Genomic DNA, 18,903 nt, shown 5'->3' with positions numbered 1-18,903 from the left:
GTGGAACATGGTGCTGGCAGGTGGTTTCTTCCTCCCAGAAGCCCCCTGCACAGCGGGTAAGATTCCTGCCACTTTGGCCAGCTGTCCAATCAGTGCCATGTCTGGCCTTGCCATACTATTGGCTAGGCCTGGATTGGGCTGGCCCCCAGCAGCCTTTTAAAGGCTGCCCTGGGGCCAGCACAAGAATCAGGCCTCCTTGTGTTGTCCATCCCTCCCACCCTACATTTATGTTATGTTTGTGATTTCTGTTAACTGTTAGTTGTCACAACTCCAGGTTGGCATGTGACATGGGCCCTGGATGTGGCTTGCCTACTCCCCCCCCCCCATGGATAGGAGGGGGGAGCATCCAGTGGCTTCCAAGAGTGCAGAGATAATGTTGGCCAAGTATGGTTCTGGTTGCACCCCGGCATGGTTAGTGGTATCAGCCAGTAGCGGGCTGGCCAATCCATGATCCAGGACCCATGCATGGCAGCCAACCCTTGTTCCTGTAATCAATAAACAAGTTGTGTCCATTGTTTATCCCAACCCTGTGTTGTGTCATTATTGGTTCTGTCAGACAGAGGTGTGTTGCCCATGCACACGCAAATGCACTTTTAAATTCCTAGATAATAATGAATGAGTATCCTTTCAATACATCAGTCTGATGAAACATTCTGCCCACTTCCCTTTGTTATTCTGCATTTAAAACTGATTGATTTGCTGGACATTTTAAGAGGGGAAAAACCCTACAGCTTAATTGTTAATGCATGCACAATTGACATAAAGAAGGCTATGAAAATTCTGTTTCCTCCCTGAGGCCATATTTATTCAACCCACTTTAAAACACAACAGCCATACTGGACCATATCAGTAGTTTACTCATGCAAGTCAAGTTATTTCCTTTCAAGCTGTGACCAACCGTGCTGTTGTTCTTTTCATGAGCATTTCTTTCAGTCAAAGTATCAAGAAATGCTGTGCATCCACAGAGCATGCAATAAAAAATCAACATAATATTGTTGAACAGAATGTGATCATTGCTGTATGTAGAATGTGAATTTGTTTGATTCTTAAAATCTGATGTGTTATTAGGAATTCTATCAAAAGGATAATTGAGTGAAGACAACCGACTATGAATCATTGCAATGCAATGACAGAACAGGACTTAACTAGGAATCTCCACTAATTGCAGAACTTAAAACAGAGCCGTCAATTACTATGCAGATAATTAATCAAATAGTTAAGGGAAATCTAAATAAATTTACATATCAGCTAAAAAACACATATGCCTTTCCACCACTGAAATGTTAGATAGCTTTCCCTTATTAATTTTCTAATTGCTGTGAATCTTTCATTCTTTTTCATTCACTTACACACCAGTTTAAGAAAATGAGAGCCTAAAAATGAACAGATGAGGCTCTTACCTCACAGGCTGTTCAAGTAAAATGTGTTGCCATGAACCCACTCTAGTGATTATTTGTTAAATAAAGCTTGTGGATTCATAATTTCATGCTGAAAAGGTGTGCAAACAATTCATTTGGCACACACCCAGACTCTAGAAGCCATTGCAAGGATGCAAGAATTGGCCATGTCAATCTTAACGATCCTCACAAAGTTGCAAAGCTTTCTTACCAGTGAATTTGTTCATTTATTTGATTTCCAGGACCGGTAACCAACTCATTCTTGATAAAGAGTGGAGACGTACCTATTCCTCCTTCCTGCCAGCTTAGAAGTTGCTGAATACATAAGCTAAAGTTACCATGCACTCTCCTTTCCCCATATATATCCTCTTTTTCAGAGCTAAAATTTCTGTCTAGTTGGATTTTTAAATCACAGTTCATATAGGAAAGGTGTTTAAATTGAGAGTCACCAAAGCAATCACAGGTTTGATGCAGTCAGCCAGTAAATTTGCCCACTGTTTTGCTTTTCAAAATGTGGCAACTCTAACATCCTGCTGCTGCTTGCTGTAGTATAAACCTAAGTTGCACTGACATATGGAATTTTTTGGTGTTAGACAAGCAGGTATCCAGTATCTGCTTCTGAAACACCCCTACTCAAGGTGAAAATAGTACGTGGGAGGGGTTGAAGTTCCTCTTCTCAATGAGCAATTGGGTGGGAATACACCTTTTTTCAGGTGCTCTGGAGCACCCATCAATTAACAAGCAGGCTTATGTTTTTCTTGGCACTTCCTGGTAAAGCCTAGTATTTAAAATTTTCCCTGCTCTTGCCAACTTGCTTTTTTCCTCCACTGTTATGCTCCTGACTGAACAGAAAAGAAAATATATTCCATTACTTTTTCTAAGTTACCAAAACAGTTTGCACAGAGGTTATAATAGAAATAGTTGTGCGTATATTTGTGTGAGGAGCCGCCGGTGGGGCAGTTGTTTAAACCACTGAGATGCTGAACTCGCTGACAAAATGGTTGACGGTTCTAATCTGGGAAGCAGAATGAGTTCCCACTGTTAACCCCAGCTTCTGCCAACCTAGCAGTTCGAAAACATACAAATGTGAGCAGATCAATAGGTACCGCTCTGGCGGGAAAGTAACAGCACTCCATGCAGTCATGCTGGCTACCAGAGCTGGCCCTAGGTATTTTTCAAATGTAGGCAAACAGAATTTTGGCGCCCCACTCCAAACCAATCACTGAAAAATAAAAGCTTTGGATAAATGAAAACGTTGGATAATAAGGAGGGATTAAAGAAAAGCCTATTAAACATCAAATTACATTAAGATTTTACAAATTAAGCACCAAAACATCATTTTTACAAGAAATCAACAGAAAAAGCAGTCTCGACTGTGCCCCTGTATGTTTTGCGCCCGAAGTGACCGCTTAATTCGCCTCATTGTTGGACTGGCTCTGCCGGCCACATGACCTTCGATATGTCTATGGACAACGCTGGCTCTTTGGCTTAGAAATGGAGATGAGCACCACCCTCCAGAGTCGGACATGACTAGATTTACTCAAGGGGAAACCTTTACCTTATAAGGGAAAACCTTATGTTTGTGTGAAAGACACAGCAAGTGTATTCACACATCCGTTATTCTTCCCTCAAACTTCATGAGAACATCTATTTCCAAACTTGTTGTTCCTGTAGCTCTCTATTTGTTCATGTTTACTACATTGATCATAGATTGGTGTTTATGTTTCTGCTCCTGTGGGTACACCAGGGCTTCTCAAACAAGAAGTTTGAAGTGCTTCAGATGCTATTGCACCTCCACTTCCCAAAGTTCTAACCATCCTGGTTAAAAGTTAGGGATTTTAAAAGCAGAAGAAGTCCAACAACATAAGATGCCTTTCCAGTTGAGAACCACTGGTTATATCCAGAACAAACTCATACCAATGCCAGTGCTTTTCAAGACTGTTATCTCCAGACTCACACTTTCCACTCACAAACATTGTGATATGGTAGACCTTTTCATGATTCATTTGGTAGATCTGCCTACATTTTCATTTTGTCATGAGACCCGTCTCATGACATTCAGTAAATCACCAATGATAATATGAGAAAATAAGATGTATAGACAATTCTTAAACTTTAGCAATATGTCTTGAACATTAACAGATATGCATTTTGCTATTGATCAAGTCTCCTAAAAGCACACATACACAACACGATATAATTCATGTCAACTAAGATACTTTGTGATTGACTGGATATATTCCCATCTCTAACTAAACCTGTTTATCAGCAAATGTAAAGCTATAATTCTTAGTTTTATTCTTAGCTTTTAAGCATCAGAGATCAGCAGAAGTAACAGCCCAGTAATTGTGTAAAATTATATTAAAAAGTACAGTTGCTTATTTCCTTTTAATAATGGATGTCTGAAAAGGCGGTCTTAGAGCTAAGGGCTATGATTTCCATGCATTGCTTAGCAACATGTGCAAATATAGAAGCACAGATGCAGAACCTAGTGACCTTTCCTTTGTGTGCAGCTCCAAACTCTGTGCAATGCATGAAAAGTGATGATCCAAACAATGAGATGTTCATTTCTGTCGTAGTAGCTTGGAACAATTAAGTTAAGCAATCACCATGAGTATGACATGAGAAACTGAAATTTGTTCCCCACTCCACCCATCTACTCACACTTTTAACACAACTGTAATTGATTTATACTGATTGAGAATATGATTTATGCAGAAACAAGTAGGCAAATCCACAGGCAATGAACCATACTTATTGTTCTTTCTTCTTTACACATACTTGGGAAAACCAAATGAAGCAAAGAGAATTTTCTAATGTAACTGGTGTTGGAAGGGTGATGTTACATAGACATTTAAGATAGTAACTAACATCATGAAAGCACTAGGTGAGAGATGAGAATGTGTTAGCTGAATGCCTCAGCATATCACTCATGTGTGGTAATATAGCCTTTTGGGGAAAGGATGGCAGTAGGAGCTAAGCTGTCAGCTCACCAAATCTCCCAGCATGTAAGATAAATCTTGAACAATTTCATTTTCACATCATATGTGAGGGCAAATAAATAAAGCAGTTGTCTCCCTCTTTTAGAAAAACACAAACATTCATCTGCAGTATTTTTCCTCTCCTTGAAAATCCAAAAGTGTTCCATAGCAATTCTGTGAGGAGGGGGTATATTTTCTTGCACAAACAAATTATGCAAGGAGAAAACCATTTTCTGCACATAAAGTAAAGAAAACATTAGTTTAAAAAATGCCAGCAGAAGTATAAAATTCTTGTTGCATTTATTTTAAATTTTTATGATGGGGGTTCCTAACTGTCAAAAAAGTTGTTTTCAACCCCATTACAAAAAAAACCAGTTTCAAATATTCCTTCCACCACTGACTAAGTACACCAAAAATAAACAACGAAATAAATGCACAGGCAGTGTCTTCACCACATCAGTCCATGTCACAAGTGAATAAATGGTGCAGGAACTAATTATAATACATTTTACTGGTTATTATTCTAATGAGGAATCAATTCAATGTTACATAAGCAGACACTAAGGAGAAGAGTGCTCCAGAAGTGTTTTCATGCTACGTAATTATAGTGCAATGTTCCACTTTAACTGCCCTAGCAACATCATGTGGAATCCTGAGATTTGTTGTTTGGAGGGGCACATGATCTCTTTGGCTGTACCATCTAAAGTAAATACTCCTTCCTAAACTTCATATCCCAGGATTTCATAGGAAGAAACCATAGCAGTTAAAATGGAACCATAGGGCTCCAATTGTTTAGTATGTATTGGTTTTTGGAGATTTAACAGGTGTTCAGAGATGCAGTTTTTCTGAGTTCTGTTGGACATTTCTGTATGAATATTTTTGAGCTGATTCAGGAAAAAAGTTCTGTGTATGGTTTGCCTTGATAAGGGTATCGTCAATGTTGTATTATTTATATATTTCACTAGCTTTGCCCGGCCACGCATTGCTGTGGCTTATGGGAATCCTTTGTTGGTCAGGTGGAATATCAGTGAATAGCCTTGCAGTCTCAAAGCCTGGCCATTTTCTGGAGTAGCTGGAGCTTTTTGTTGTATGAACGTAGAGGCATGGATGAGGGGTTGTGCTGCCAGGTTTAGTGTTTCTGGGATCTGTAGTTTTGTTGTTTTGTCCTAGGCCGAAATTTCATTACTCTTTTATATAGATAGATTTAATTTTATGTTTAACTTTATAGCCATAGATTAGATGTTATAATTTATTATTGATGTTTTATTTATGGATTATTCATTTTTTTATTGCTTTATGGCATTGAATGTTTGCCATTCCCTGCTGAAAACTGCCCTGAGTCCCCTCAGGGAGATAGGGTGGGTTACAAATAAAGATGATGATGATGATGATGATGATGATTTACGACACTTCTGCCCTGCCTTTTTCAACCCCTGAAGGAGAGTCAAGGCGGCTTTACACATCAGCAACTATTCAATGCCTTTAAAAACAGTGTACAATAACATGAAGATTTAAAATGGAATTATAAAATACAATTAAAAACAATTTTAAAACATTTAAAAACAATACCATCACAATTAATCACATGATCCACAGATGTAGTCTGAGCTGTTCCAATAGTCAATTGCACATCATTTTGTATTTATTTATTGCCAGTTCTCCAAGACTTGGTCACACAGCCACGTTTTCACTTTTTTATGGAAAGTCAGGAGGGAGGGGGCTGATCTAATCTCCCTGAGGAGGAAGTTTCAAAGCCGAAAGGCCACCACTGAGAAGGCCCTGTTTCTTGTTTCCGCCAGTCACGCCTGTGAAGAAGGCGGGACCAAGAGCGGAGCCTCTCCAGATGATCTTAAACTCCAGCATGGTTCATAGAAGGAGATATGTTCAGACAGGTAAGCTGGGCCAGAACCATTTAGGGCTTTATAGGCTAGAGTCAGCACTTTGAATTATGCTCAGTAGCAGACTGACAGCCAGTGGAGCTGATGCAACAGACAGGTTGTATGCTCTCTGTTCGCTGCTCCAGTGAGTAATCTGGCTGCCGCCCGTTGGACCATTTGAAGCTTCCAAAAAGTCTTCATGGGCAACCCCATGTAGAATGCAATGCAGTAGTCTATTAGGGATGTAACCAGACTGTGGACTACCATGGCCAAGTCTGACTTATCAACATATAATTAATAGTTTAGCTTTAGCCACTATCATTGGATTTTTTGAATGTGATTTTTTTTTCTTTCACCTCTATATCACACTTGCAAATATTTCTTACTAGAGCTAGTTCTTCCATTACCTTGAATGTGACAAAAACTTCAAGTGGTAGTGGTTGAGTGGCGAGTACACAGGCCCTTGGAAACTTCAATTTCTTGAAGGACAGAGATGTGTGTGCAATTCAGTTTATCCTCACTCCCTCAACCAGTTTTATGTCATCAGATATTGCAGAGAATAATGTCAGTCACATGTATTAAAGTAAGACAGAACTGCTAGCCCATTTGGTTTCTGGATGTAGAGTACAGGGGAGAAGCATTGTTTTGTCCATTGTCTCAAGCATCAAAACGTCTTGGCCAACCATCATTCTTACTAAAGTTACAATAACTTTCTCTTCATCCTCTACCCATTAACTACACCAGAAATATGTAAAGAGCCACAGTGTCACTCACAGATAATATGCAAATCACTATTGAGTAACAAGAGAGGAGCCAATACATTGAAGCTGGAGAGGCCAATCAAAAGGAGAACAACCCTCAGCACAAAGGAATTAACTCTGTATAATCTGCAGGACCATGGACAGCTCTTAAAGCTAGACAGTTTACTCCTATAATGACACAGTTATTATATAGTGGAGCAGTGGAGTGTGGTTGAATAGTCTTATAGTTTATAACTATGGGTAGCACCGGGAATTAAAATTTCCTGGAGGAAATATAACATAGGTAGTGGCACATGTAAACAGCCCCACATGTGCAAACATTATGCACCAAAACAGTCAGAAAACACACGTCTCTAAAAGCTCATAACTACCAAGTATTTTTCCAGATTGACTAGGAATACATCCATTAAAACAATTTACATAGCCACAAACATCCTGGCCATCTTTTTTCTTAGTTTATGAGGCAAAAAGATTGAATGGAAGAAGCACATCAGTATATATACATCTATTGTTCATTAGATCACATGTCTTATCTGTGTACATATTTAGGACTACCCTCAATCAAAACTGAAATATCTGCAGGCTGTATGAATCAGCTCATATTTTCAAAACACAAAAAGCTTGTCAGCTCTTGTAAAACATTAATATGTCCATCGTGAAAAATGAAAAATACACAAAATGAATGCTCTAATTACGTTTTCTTTCTGAATCTTTACAGCAGATTGCTATCAGATTTTTAAATGTTTACATTCTCTTGAGGAATAGAAGTATAATTAGAAGATAAATGTTTGTATTCTCAAGATTCTCACAAGTCCACAGAATTATTCAGGAGTGTCACAGTCATCCCCACAGATCAGAATTTGCTCATCACGCAGATAAGACATTAGTTGAACCTTTGCTTGTAGCAATGTTATATTTCTGTACAATCTCTTCAATATTTTATAACATTTTACAGTGAGTGATTCTCAAACAAAAATAAGTGTGACGTGACAAAAAGTGACTTACAAATGTCAGAAATAAATACTTCCAGAAGTACTTTCCCAGAACATTACACAGCGGTGGTCATGAAGCTGAAAATAAATATTTGATTTAGATAATGTGCAGTTGACTGGCCAAAATTAGAATCTGATGTCATTGGGAGTCATTTTAAATAAAACAAGAAGCTGAAGTTTGTATGAATGCCAAATAAATAGCCTTCCAAATCCAATGCACAATTGGCTGTAAAAGAAGTGTGTGTGGTTCCAATTAATATTCCTATTTGAAACCTCATATCTATTTCCTGACTTGGCAATGAACCAGACAAAGAGGCCAAGAAGGAATTCATGTATCTAGACCAGGCATAAGCAAATTTTTTTTGCCTTGGGGCTGCATTATAACTCCGACCAAGAGGACCGGACCAGGAGGGAGAGAACCTGTGGGAGGGTGAGACCAGGAGGGAGCAGAGCAGGGGCCAGGTCCTCCTCAGGTTGTCCTTCTGACATAAGGATGGGCCTGCTCACCCCATCCTTATGCCAGGAGGAAAACAAGACATGCATTAACTGCCCTATCCTACTCCGACCCTCCTCCCCCAATCTTCGGGCTGTCCTCTCAGCATAAAGTCAGGACTACTCACACCATCCTTATGCCGGGAGGAGGGCAAGACATGTGGTGGCTGAGAGCACTCCAGAGGGCTCTCAACTGCTGCTGCCTTCCTCCTCTGTCCTTTCTGCATAAGGATGTGATGGACACCCATGTCCTTATGCTGAGAAGACAGGGAAAATGGGAAGGGCCTGAGGTAAGTGCACAGGGGGCCACAACTGACCTCCAGGCCTTAGTTTACCCATGCCTGATCTAGATTCTATATAAAGACTAAGTTAAACTGTCCTTTACTTCCATTCTGAACTTAGCATATCAGGAAAATTTACTGAGGTTGCGCATCATGATTTGGGTGTCTTTTTCAGCCTGCCGCATCTGGCCATTCTGATATAATGTGTAATTCCTGCTACCAGGCTTCAGCAGAACAATATACCACTGAGAAGATGCAAGATACCATCAGCTATATAGCAATGTTCTCATGTTGTTGTTGTTGTTGTTGTTGTTGTTGTTGTTGTTGTTGTTGTTGTTGTTGTTTGCCTTCAAGTGGTTTCTGACTTAAGATAACCATAAAGTGAACTTATCACAGGATTTTCTTGGCAAGATTTATACAGAGGATTTGTCTTTGCCTTCTTCTAAGGCTGAGAAAGTGTGAGGCCCCTTCCACATTCCCACATTCTCTGCTTTGAATTGGAATACAGTAGAGTCTCACTTATTTATTTTATTTATTTACAGTATTTATATTCCGCCCTTCTCACCCCGAAGGGGACTCAGGGCGGATCACATTATACACACATAGGGCAAACATTCAATGTCCATAAACACATCAAACAGAGACTGATACAGACAGACGCAGAGGAAATTTAACCTTTTCCTGAGGGGATGTTCGATTCTGGCCACAGGGGGGAGCAGTGCTTCATCATCCACTCTGATGGCACTTCCTCATTCCAAGTCATAAATTAGTTAAACTTGCCTTCCCGCTTTAGAAGTTGTACCTTATTTCCTACTTGATAGATGCAACTATCTTTCGGGTTGCTAGGTCAGCAACAAGCAGGGGCTATTTTTTATTTTTAATTGACAGGTGCTCACCCTGCCACGGGCTGGCCTCGAACTCATGACCTCATGGTCAGAGTGATTTATTGCAGCTGCTTAACAGCCTGCGCCACAGCCCGGCCCCTTATTCAAGCCTCGCTTATCCAAGTTTCTGGATTATCCAAGCCATTTTTGTAGTCAATGTTTTCAATATATTGTGATATTTTGGTGATAAATTCATAAATAACAGTAATTACAACATAACATTACTGCGTATTGAACTGCTTTTTCTGTCAAATTTGTTGTAAAACATGATGTTTTGGTGCTTAATTTGTAAAATCATAACCTAATTTGATGTTTAATAGGCTTTTTCTTAATCCCTCCTTATTATCCAAGATATTCGCTTGTCCAAACTTCTGCCAGCCCTTTTAGCTTGGATAAGTGAGACTCTACTGTATATGTCAATGTGGACTCAGATAACCCAGTTTAAAGCAGATATTGTGGGATTTTCTGCCTTGATATTCTGGGTTATATGGCTGTGTGAAAGGGTCTTGACTTACCAAAGAACATCCTATAGGTTTTCATGGCTGATTGGGGATTTGAACCCTGGTCTCTAGAGTCATAGTCAAATGCTCAAAACACTGCACAACACTGACCAATACCAATATTCCTTATTATTTATATTTTATTGTAAGTTTAAAGAAACTTATCTTAAGAGATTACAAGTATTAAGCTTTCGGCTTTCAGCACTCCCAACAGATAGCCATCAAGTGTTTGTCTAAGGACCTACAAAAAAAGAAGGGTCCAGAACATTCCATGGCACTGCTGAGCAGTTCTTACTATCAGGAAGTTCATCATAATATCCAGGTGGAATCTCTTCTCCTCCTTTTCCCTCTAGGTTTCTTCAATTCCATTCTGTGCCTGGAGATTTCAACTAGATGAATCATTTAAACTCCAGCAACCTCCTATGCTCTGACAGGAAAATCCAGTTCAATCCAGATTTTGCAAGCAACTCTAGTAACAAGCAAGCCTATGTTTTATAATCAAGATGACTAATTAGAAGAGAATAATTATAAGACAAGAAGAGAGAGTGCTTCATACAGCCGTAGAATCTTCAGCAATTATGCAAATCATTGTACTCTTCTTTGCAGAGGCTGGCATGCAGGATTTCACGTACACTTGTTGACCAGAATGTAATGAATAGGCTGCCAAAATGTATGACTGTAGAAAAATACAGGGAAAGGAAAAAGGGAAACAATAATGAGAACAATGTGCATCTGATCTCCAATTGCCTATGAGTGAGATAGTAGAAAACCTCAGTGAACCCTGATAATTGTGTAAGTGGCACTACCCTCACCCTGGCTAGAAGGTCAATAGATATACAGTACAACTGCTCATGTCCACAAGGGATACATTCCCATATTTCACGTAATTATGCAAAAATGTGGATAATAGATTTTGAATTATCTATTCAAATAAAAAACACCTCTAGTCCAAGATGACTTCAGAGTCATTCTGGATATATTGTATTTAGTCAAATCTAATTAATGCTCACCTTTTTTTGGCTAAATGGCCTTGCCAAAATTGGGATGGGCATTAGATTTTGCATCATACAGTTATTTTAGTGTCGAGCTAAAGCAAAAAGCAAAGTTGCTTCAAGACCTGCACCTAGGGCTCCCCTTTGAGGGGCATCATCTCTAATTAAAGGGCCAGGGCTCATGGCTATGAAATCCTAGAATTTGTAGTTTGGTGAGGTATCAAAATTCTTTGGCAAAAAAGGCTCAAAACATAGTCAAACTACACCCCCCAGGATTCCCTAGAATTGGACCAAGGCAATTAAAGTGGATTCATTCTACAGCATTGATACACCCCAAGGTTTTCTATGTCATCACTGGAAGCTTTGATGTTCTAACACAATTGTTTATAATGAAGGAATTCTAAGCAGCCAGCAATAGTAATGCACACCTTTTTTGGTGAAATTACAAATTTTAAAGAGTGTAGTTTTTGCTGCTGGACATTACATTTGGCAGCAAATACTTGTTTTGGTTTCAGGGTTTTGAAAATGGAGACACACATTAGATTCAATGTGCATTAGAGTCTAGTAAATACAGGCATGGAGTGACCCATGTATCCAGGTGAAATATACTCTTGAATTTCTCATGGATAAGCAAAACTGCTAATAATAGTGGACCCTAATAAAATGAAGGACTTTTGGCAGAAGAATATCATAGAGTTGTGCTTTTTTCATGTCAGGAGCAACATGAGAAACTGCTTCTTTTGGTGTGAGAAAATTGGCTGTCTGCAAGGACGTTGCCCAGGGACACCTGAATGTTTGACCATCCTGTGGGAGGCTACTCTTATGTCCCTGCATGGGAAGCTAGAGCTGACAGATGGGAGCTCATCCCACTCCCCAGATTTGATTTGCCGACCTTTCGGTCGGCAGTTCTCTCAACACAAGGTTTTAACCCATTATGCCACTGGGGGTTAAAGAGTCATGCTGGAGAGCCTAGAAAACAGCTAGAGAGACCCTATTTTGTTGGGAGTGGATAAATAATACCTCAGGTACTGATTCCACCATCAAATGAATTATACTGTAAATACGTTGATTCTTATCCCTAGTTCATTCTGCATTATCTGTGGCTGCTAAAATGAAATTAATAAGCAGAATAAGAGTTGTATTAATTAGGCACGTGTGATCCATGAAAAAAATGGTTCAATACTCACTTCTAAAGTAGGGGGTGCTGGCGCTTCGTTTCTAAAGTCATTTCTGAATTTTAAAGAAAATAATTTCGAAACTTTATGAAAATTCAAAATATTTGTAATTACCTTTTTAATGGCAGAGGTGCATGTGCAATGGCAAAAAAAGCACTGGGGGGAAATTTAGAGGACTCTCCCACCCTCTTTTTTGAGATATCCTGATCAAACTTGGTACAGTGGTAGAACACATTTACCCCCGCTGGCTTACCAAATTTCAGAATGTTTCTCTTATCCTCTGATTTTTGGCAAATTTTCATAACTTTTATAATAAACCATTTTTAATAATTGCAGAAATCTGTTCCTGGTTTGAAAGTCTTATTTCCTGTTTCATTGGGTTATCTTTACTTTTAAAGTAATTGTTCTACATCAGAAACTTTGTTTTTGTGGCTGAAAATCAGTGAAATTTGTGGATAGTGTCCCAGCAAACCATAACGTGCTATCACAGCACCATGTCCCTTGCACAAAGACAAAGTTTTGGCAGTGTAATAAAGTTTTTGTCATGTTTCTATGACAGAACCAATTAGGAAATGACATTTATCACCCAGAAACAGAAATCATAGTACACCATCAAATCACTCCTGACAGCTGGCCATCAGGAGCTGAAGCCCAGGCAGAGCTGGACAAGGAGAGGGCCCTCTGAGAGCAGGTAGTCGGCCCTGGGTTGGTTGTAGCAGCAGCAGCAAACAGGGCACCCTTTCCTCCCTCTTTTCCTTCCACCTATTCCTTGCTCCACGTTTTGCACGCAGGGAGGCACACTCTTGCAAAACGCACCCCTTCTCTTCCTCCTTCTTTTCAATGCTATATACAGGAGTGAAAACGCTCCAGGCTTGGTTGGCTCTTAAACCCGTTGCAGGAGATTGGTTGAAAACGCTTTCTCATCCGAAGGTATTCTGAAGGTATTCCAAGGATGGGTTGCAAAGCTTCGAATTGGAAGGTTAATTCAGAAGCGCCAAACCACCTCGGAACACAGTTCAATATTAATACGAATAACGAATTTATTATGAATAACAATGTTTCTGATTTATTTGCCCATGCCTAGTATTCATATGTCTACATGAGGTCAATCCATGGTCCTGAAAGATGAAATTTGACCAGGTCCAGCTTCAACTTTGGGTTGCCATCTATTTTGACACCTTTTATGAGCCCCCTCTCTTCTTAGTAGACTTCTTCCTACCTAAATAGGTTTGCCACAACAGGGGACAGGAAACTGTCCACCGTTAAGGCCATGCATATTGGCAAAATGGAGTTCACCAAAAATGCAAGTGAACACATTCAATCACTTCCTCAGAAATGAACCAGATTTCAGAGGATTGGGAAGCATGCCATTCTAAGTTTAGCCCACTTATTCATATCACTACAAACCATGGTTTGTCAAAACATTCCAATGCAATCAAGTACATTTAGGAAGTCAAATTTGGGATCCCTCAGAGCCATGCTACATATTACACAGACAACATGGTCAGTTCCCAATCTCTGGACAAAAAAGAATAGAAAACCAGAGAAATGTATAGTGGGTTGTTGTGCATTTTTCGGGCTGTATGGCCATGTTCCAGAAGCAGAAGTTGGAGGCCTCCAACAGACAAGAGTTCTTTCTCCCACCCTGGACCTTCCACAGATATATAAACCTCTCTTGCTTAGTTTTCCAATACACCTCACAACCTCTGAGGATGCCTGCCATAGATGTGGGCAAAACGTCATGAGAGAATGCTTCTGGAACATGGCCATACATCCTGGAAAATGCACAACAACCCAGTGATTCTGGCCATAAAAGCCTTCAACAACACATTTAAATTTATAATGTTTACTTGGTCCTTATTTATTTATTTATTTATTTATTTATTTACAGCATTTATATTCCGCCCTTCTCACCCCGAAGGGGACTCAGGGCGGATCACATTGCACACGTAAAGGCAAACATTCAATGCCATAACATAGAACAGAGACAGAGACAAGGCACGGGTGGCCTCGAATTCATGACCTCTTGGTCAGAGTAATTTGTTGCAGCTGGCTTGCTATCCAGCCTGCGCCACAGCCCAGGCCTTCTTCCCTCTGCAAAGTCATCCTCCAAGAAAGCAAAAGGATTCACCTATATTGATTTTTTCCCCTTCTGTTAATTTGTCTCTGTTGTAGTGAGTCAAATGCTGAGGGAGTAGAACTGAGAAAACCCATCCTTTAATATGCATATTCATTCTTTCCAACTTTCTTTGCTTTCAGGAAAGAAGACCTTAAAATTCTCACAGAGTTATTTTTCATGTTGGTGTATCAAATGCCTAACTTGTTCCTAGGTCTACAACCTTTTCTGAAAATGCTACTCAAAGCAATGGGATAAGCATCAACATTAGTATCAGCAGAATAGTCTTTTGCTAAAACCACGGGAGCTGAATGATGGTCCAGCCCAACATGGAGTGTGACTCTTATCTCCATACCTCGAAGAGTTTCAGCCTCGATCTGAAGGGAAGAAATGGCGAGAACAATTATTGTTGCAGCAATCCTAAAGACCTTGAGGATACCATAAATAATATTCCCACTCCTCTCCTCTCCCAATATATTGCAGATTCTCTTTAACTCTTCCTTCATTCCTCCATTCAGTAGGATACATATTTAGATTGAGTGTAACTCAGTGTAACAAATGCTGTCTAGGCAACTGTGTTACCCATCTGGTTCATCCATCCATTCAAAGTAAACATGTGATTATCTCAGTGAACAGTACCAGGTGAATAGGATTCAAACAAGCATGAGGAAAAGAAGAGTTTCCCTGCAATAAATTGCTCATCAATTACACCTTCTAGCTAAGTACACACTCAAGAAAATGGGACATGACCAGGCTGCTAACTATCCAGGCTCTTCTATCTTGTCCATGTGGTTGCTTCAGTCTGTTTCAGTTTTCCCAGATGTCACAAACAACTCAAAAAAGGCAACTCTATTTGTAAAATTAAACACATTCGTTTGTATATAATTGCAGCAGGCATCACCTTTCTTGCAGCTCAGGCAATAATGGGGAGGAAGTCATTTCAAAATATGCCGAAAGCTTTTTTGCAGCTCCAGCGGGAAACTTGTTGCCATGGCAACTGGCATATCGCCCTCTATTTGCTCCAAATAAATGACATATCAGAGTGCAGCCATAATATCGCTGAAACTCTATGTTGTCTAACAGGAGAAAATTGGTTCTTTCTATCCCTCTCACTCTCCTTCCATACACAGATATATCTATATATAAGCAGCACTCATACACACCTCTTCATTTTAAGATGCTGAAAATATAATCTGTGCTTAAAATCTGAAATAGCTATATATATTTGAAGGTAAGATGTAATGCAGCATTTGTTGTCAAGCATATGCTGCCATTCACAGTGACCTTGGTCTTCTGTTTCATGATTTACCCCCAAGTGAGAAAGAACACACAATAGGCTTATCTCCCCCAACCACTTTACATCAGAAAGGAATATTTGTTCAACACTCTGAGACAACCATTCAAATATAGTTTCACCTGAGAACTACTGCAGTGGGCTGCCTACACCATCACCGAGCTATGACTCCGATAGCTGGCTGCAATATGCTAGCCTAAGCCTACACAGTTAAATAAATACACAGAATACCGCAGCGTTTGACACCGTTGATTACGATCTAATGATTCACCATCTCGCCATGTCCGGAGTTTGCGGTCAGGCCCTCAATTGGTTCAACTTATTTCTCTGAAACCGGAGCCAATACATGGAATATATGGATCAAGTCTCTAACAGATCTTCCCTCCTATGTGGGGTACCGCAAGGTGCAATTCTCTCCCCTCTTCTCTTCAACATCTACGTTAGACCCCTTGCTAGTTTGGCTCGGAGTTTCGGCCTAGATTGCTATCAATATGCGGATGACACCCAACTCCTTCTGCGCTTGGAGCCTGGAGCAACGTCAATACCAGACAATTTCACCTTATGTCTGGAGGCTCTGTCGAACTGGCTACATGTTAGTAGACTGAAGGTGAACCCGGTGAAGACTGAGATTCTTTGGCATGGCCACTCTACTGGTCTGACCCATTTGCTACCCACCTTTGATGGTGCTGCCCTATCTCCTTCGCCTACCGTTAAGAGCCTGGGTGTCCTTTTTTGATTTGCAGCTGACAATGGAAGCTCAGATCGCTGCTGCTAGCAAACAAGCCTTTTTCCATCTACGACAAGTGAGGCAACTGGCACCCTATCTATCTGATGAGGCTCTGGCAACAGTCATCCATGCCACGGTCATGTCTAGGCTGGACTATTGCAACGCCCTGTATGTTGGCCTTCCGATGTCCACGACCCGGAAGCTCCGTATTGTTCAGAATGCGGCAGCCAGGCTACTCACAAGAACACCCATGAAATGCCATATAACACTAGTGCTGCAGCATCTGCATTGGCTTCCAACTGATTACCGTGGTCTATATAAGATGCTAGTTCTGACTTTTAAAATTCTTTACGGCCAGGGCCCATCATACCTTAGGGACCGTCTCTCCTTCTCCCATCATCAGAGGTTGCAACGACCATCCCAACGTGACTTACTTTATATACTGGGTCCTAGAGAAGTGTACTTGGAAAGGACCAGACGCAGAGCTTTTTCTTTTTCTGCCCCTGCCTTATGGAATGCCTTGCCGCCCTATATGAGAGCCATGTGTGAGTTAGGGCCTTTTACCCTAGCACTCAAGACCTGGCTCTTTACTAGAGCTTTTAATCTATGTTAATTTTATCAATATTTGTATGTATGTATTTTTATTCTTTACAATTTTATCTTGTAAATCGCCTAGAGCATCTTGGATGGAGGGCAATTAATAAGTAATTAAATGATGATGATGATGATGATGATGATGATGAGAATAGCATCCCATGTATCAGAGCCAGTAGATCTGATCTTGCCATAAAGTACCATGTAGATGTAACGAAATCTGGAGGAGGAATAATTTTCCCTTCTTCAGCCCATGTATTCATTCCTCCAGGAACGTAGCCATGTTATGCAGTTGAAACAACTCCTGGCACCTCCCTCTATTTTTCACACTTCCTCATTCGTAGAAGTTTATGAAAAATCCAGGTGGCACGGCCTTCAAGTGAAAGGCCTCCTCCCCTACTTTGTTACTTCAGACTATTTTAAAACTGAGAAAATGCATTTTAAAAGAAAGGTAGAGGTATACTTGGCCATTACTGCACTCTGATCTGAGTGTTTAAGCATTGCAAACTCATTCTCATAGAAGAAGCCCTTCTTCCTATTGCACTTCCCCTAATAGTGCTGTAGGAACACAAATCACCCTATCTGCTTATTGTACCACCTTGTAGACTATTCCTCACAACTCATGCTTTCACCTTCCTAGCCCATTGACTGGAAGATCTGCTCAGCTTTGAAGTTTGGGTCATTATTGTGAGATTCCATTGTTGTTGTTGTTGTTATTTTATTATGACACAGCAAAAAAGATAGATATGTTGGATTTCGTATTCCAAAATCACAAGTCGAACACTTCCCAAGTGCCAGGACTGGGTGATGTATTTTCGGATGATGCGTGCAGATCCCAGTAGGGTGGCCTTTTGCAATTGGCAGATCGTAATTTTGTCAATGTCTATTGTTTCCAAATGCCGGCTGAGATCTTTTGGCACGGCACCCAATGTGCCGATCACCACCGGGACCACCTGTACTGGTTTCTGCCAGAGTCTTTGAAGTTCAATCTTGAGGTCCTAATAGCGGCTGAGTTTTTCCTGTTGTTTTTCGTCAATGCGACTGTCACCTGGGATGGCAACATCAATGATCCAAACCTTTTTCCTTTCCACAACTGTGATGTCTGGTGTGTTGTGTTCCAGAACTTTGTCAGTCTGGATTCGGAAGTCCCACAGTATCTTTGCGTGCTCATTTTCCAATACTTTTGTAGGTTTGTGATCCCACCAGTTCTTTACTGCTGGGAGGTGGTACTTGAGGCATATGTTCTAATGAATCATCTGGCCCACATAGTTGTGCCTCTGTTTGTAGTCTGTCTGTGTGATTTTCTTACAGCAGCTGAGGATATGATCAATGGTTTCGTCAGCTTCCTTGCACAGTCTGCATTTTGGGTCATCAGCTGATTTTTCGATCTTGGCCTTGATTGCATTTGTTCTGATGGCTTGCTCCTGGGCTGCAAGGATCAGGCCTTCTGTATCCGTCTTCAGGGTCCCATTCGTGAGCCATAGCCAGGTCTTCTCCTTATCAGCTTTTCCTTCAATTTTGTCAAGGAACTTTCCATGCAATGTTTTGTTGTGCCAGCTGTCAGCTCTAGTTTGTAGTGCGGTTTTCTTGTACTGGTTTTTTGTCTGCCGTGTTTTGAGGAGTTTCTGATTTTTGACTTCAATCAAAGCAGGTTCTTCACTTTGCTTTACATATTCTGCCAGGGCATGTTTTTTTTTCTTTGACTGCTTGTTTTATTTGTAAGAGTCCTCTGCCCCCTGATCTTCTAGGCAGATATAGCCGGTCAACATCACTGTGAGGGTGCAGTGAATGATGAATGGTCATGAGTTTTCTTGTTTTTCTGTCCAAATTGTTCACTTCC

The 18,903-nt window shown here is 40.4% G+C and overlaps 1 long non-coding RNA gene across 1 annotated transcript; it reads right to left on the bottom strand.

Annotated features, from left to right (window-relative positions):
- Positions 1-10,285: 10,285 nt before the first annotated feature.
- On the bottom strand, positions 10,286-16,830 carry LOC134298197 (uncharacterized). Its single transcript, XR_010005149.1, has 2 exons — positions 14,804-16,830; positions 10,286-10,841 (listed from the first exon to the last, which is right to left on the bottom strand). It is a non-coding gene; the product is annotated as an uncharacterized LOC134298197 (long non-coding RNA).
- Positions 16,831-18,903: the final 2,073 nt, after the last annotated feature.

This window comes from Anolis carolinensis, chromosome 4 (genome assembly GCF_035594765.1).
Source record: "Anolis carolinensis isolate JA03-04 chromosome 4, rAnoCar3.1.pri, whole genome shotgun sequence".
In the NCBI taxonomy this organism is placed as follows: Eukaryota; Metazoa; Chordata; class Lepidosauria; order Squamata; family Dactyloidae; genus Anolis; species Anolis carolinensis.
The sequence above is the reverse complement of the archived record's forward strand: the minus strand, read 5'-3'. Positions and strand labels throughout refer to the sequence as shown.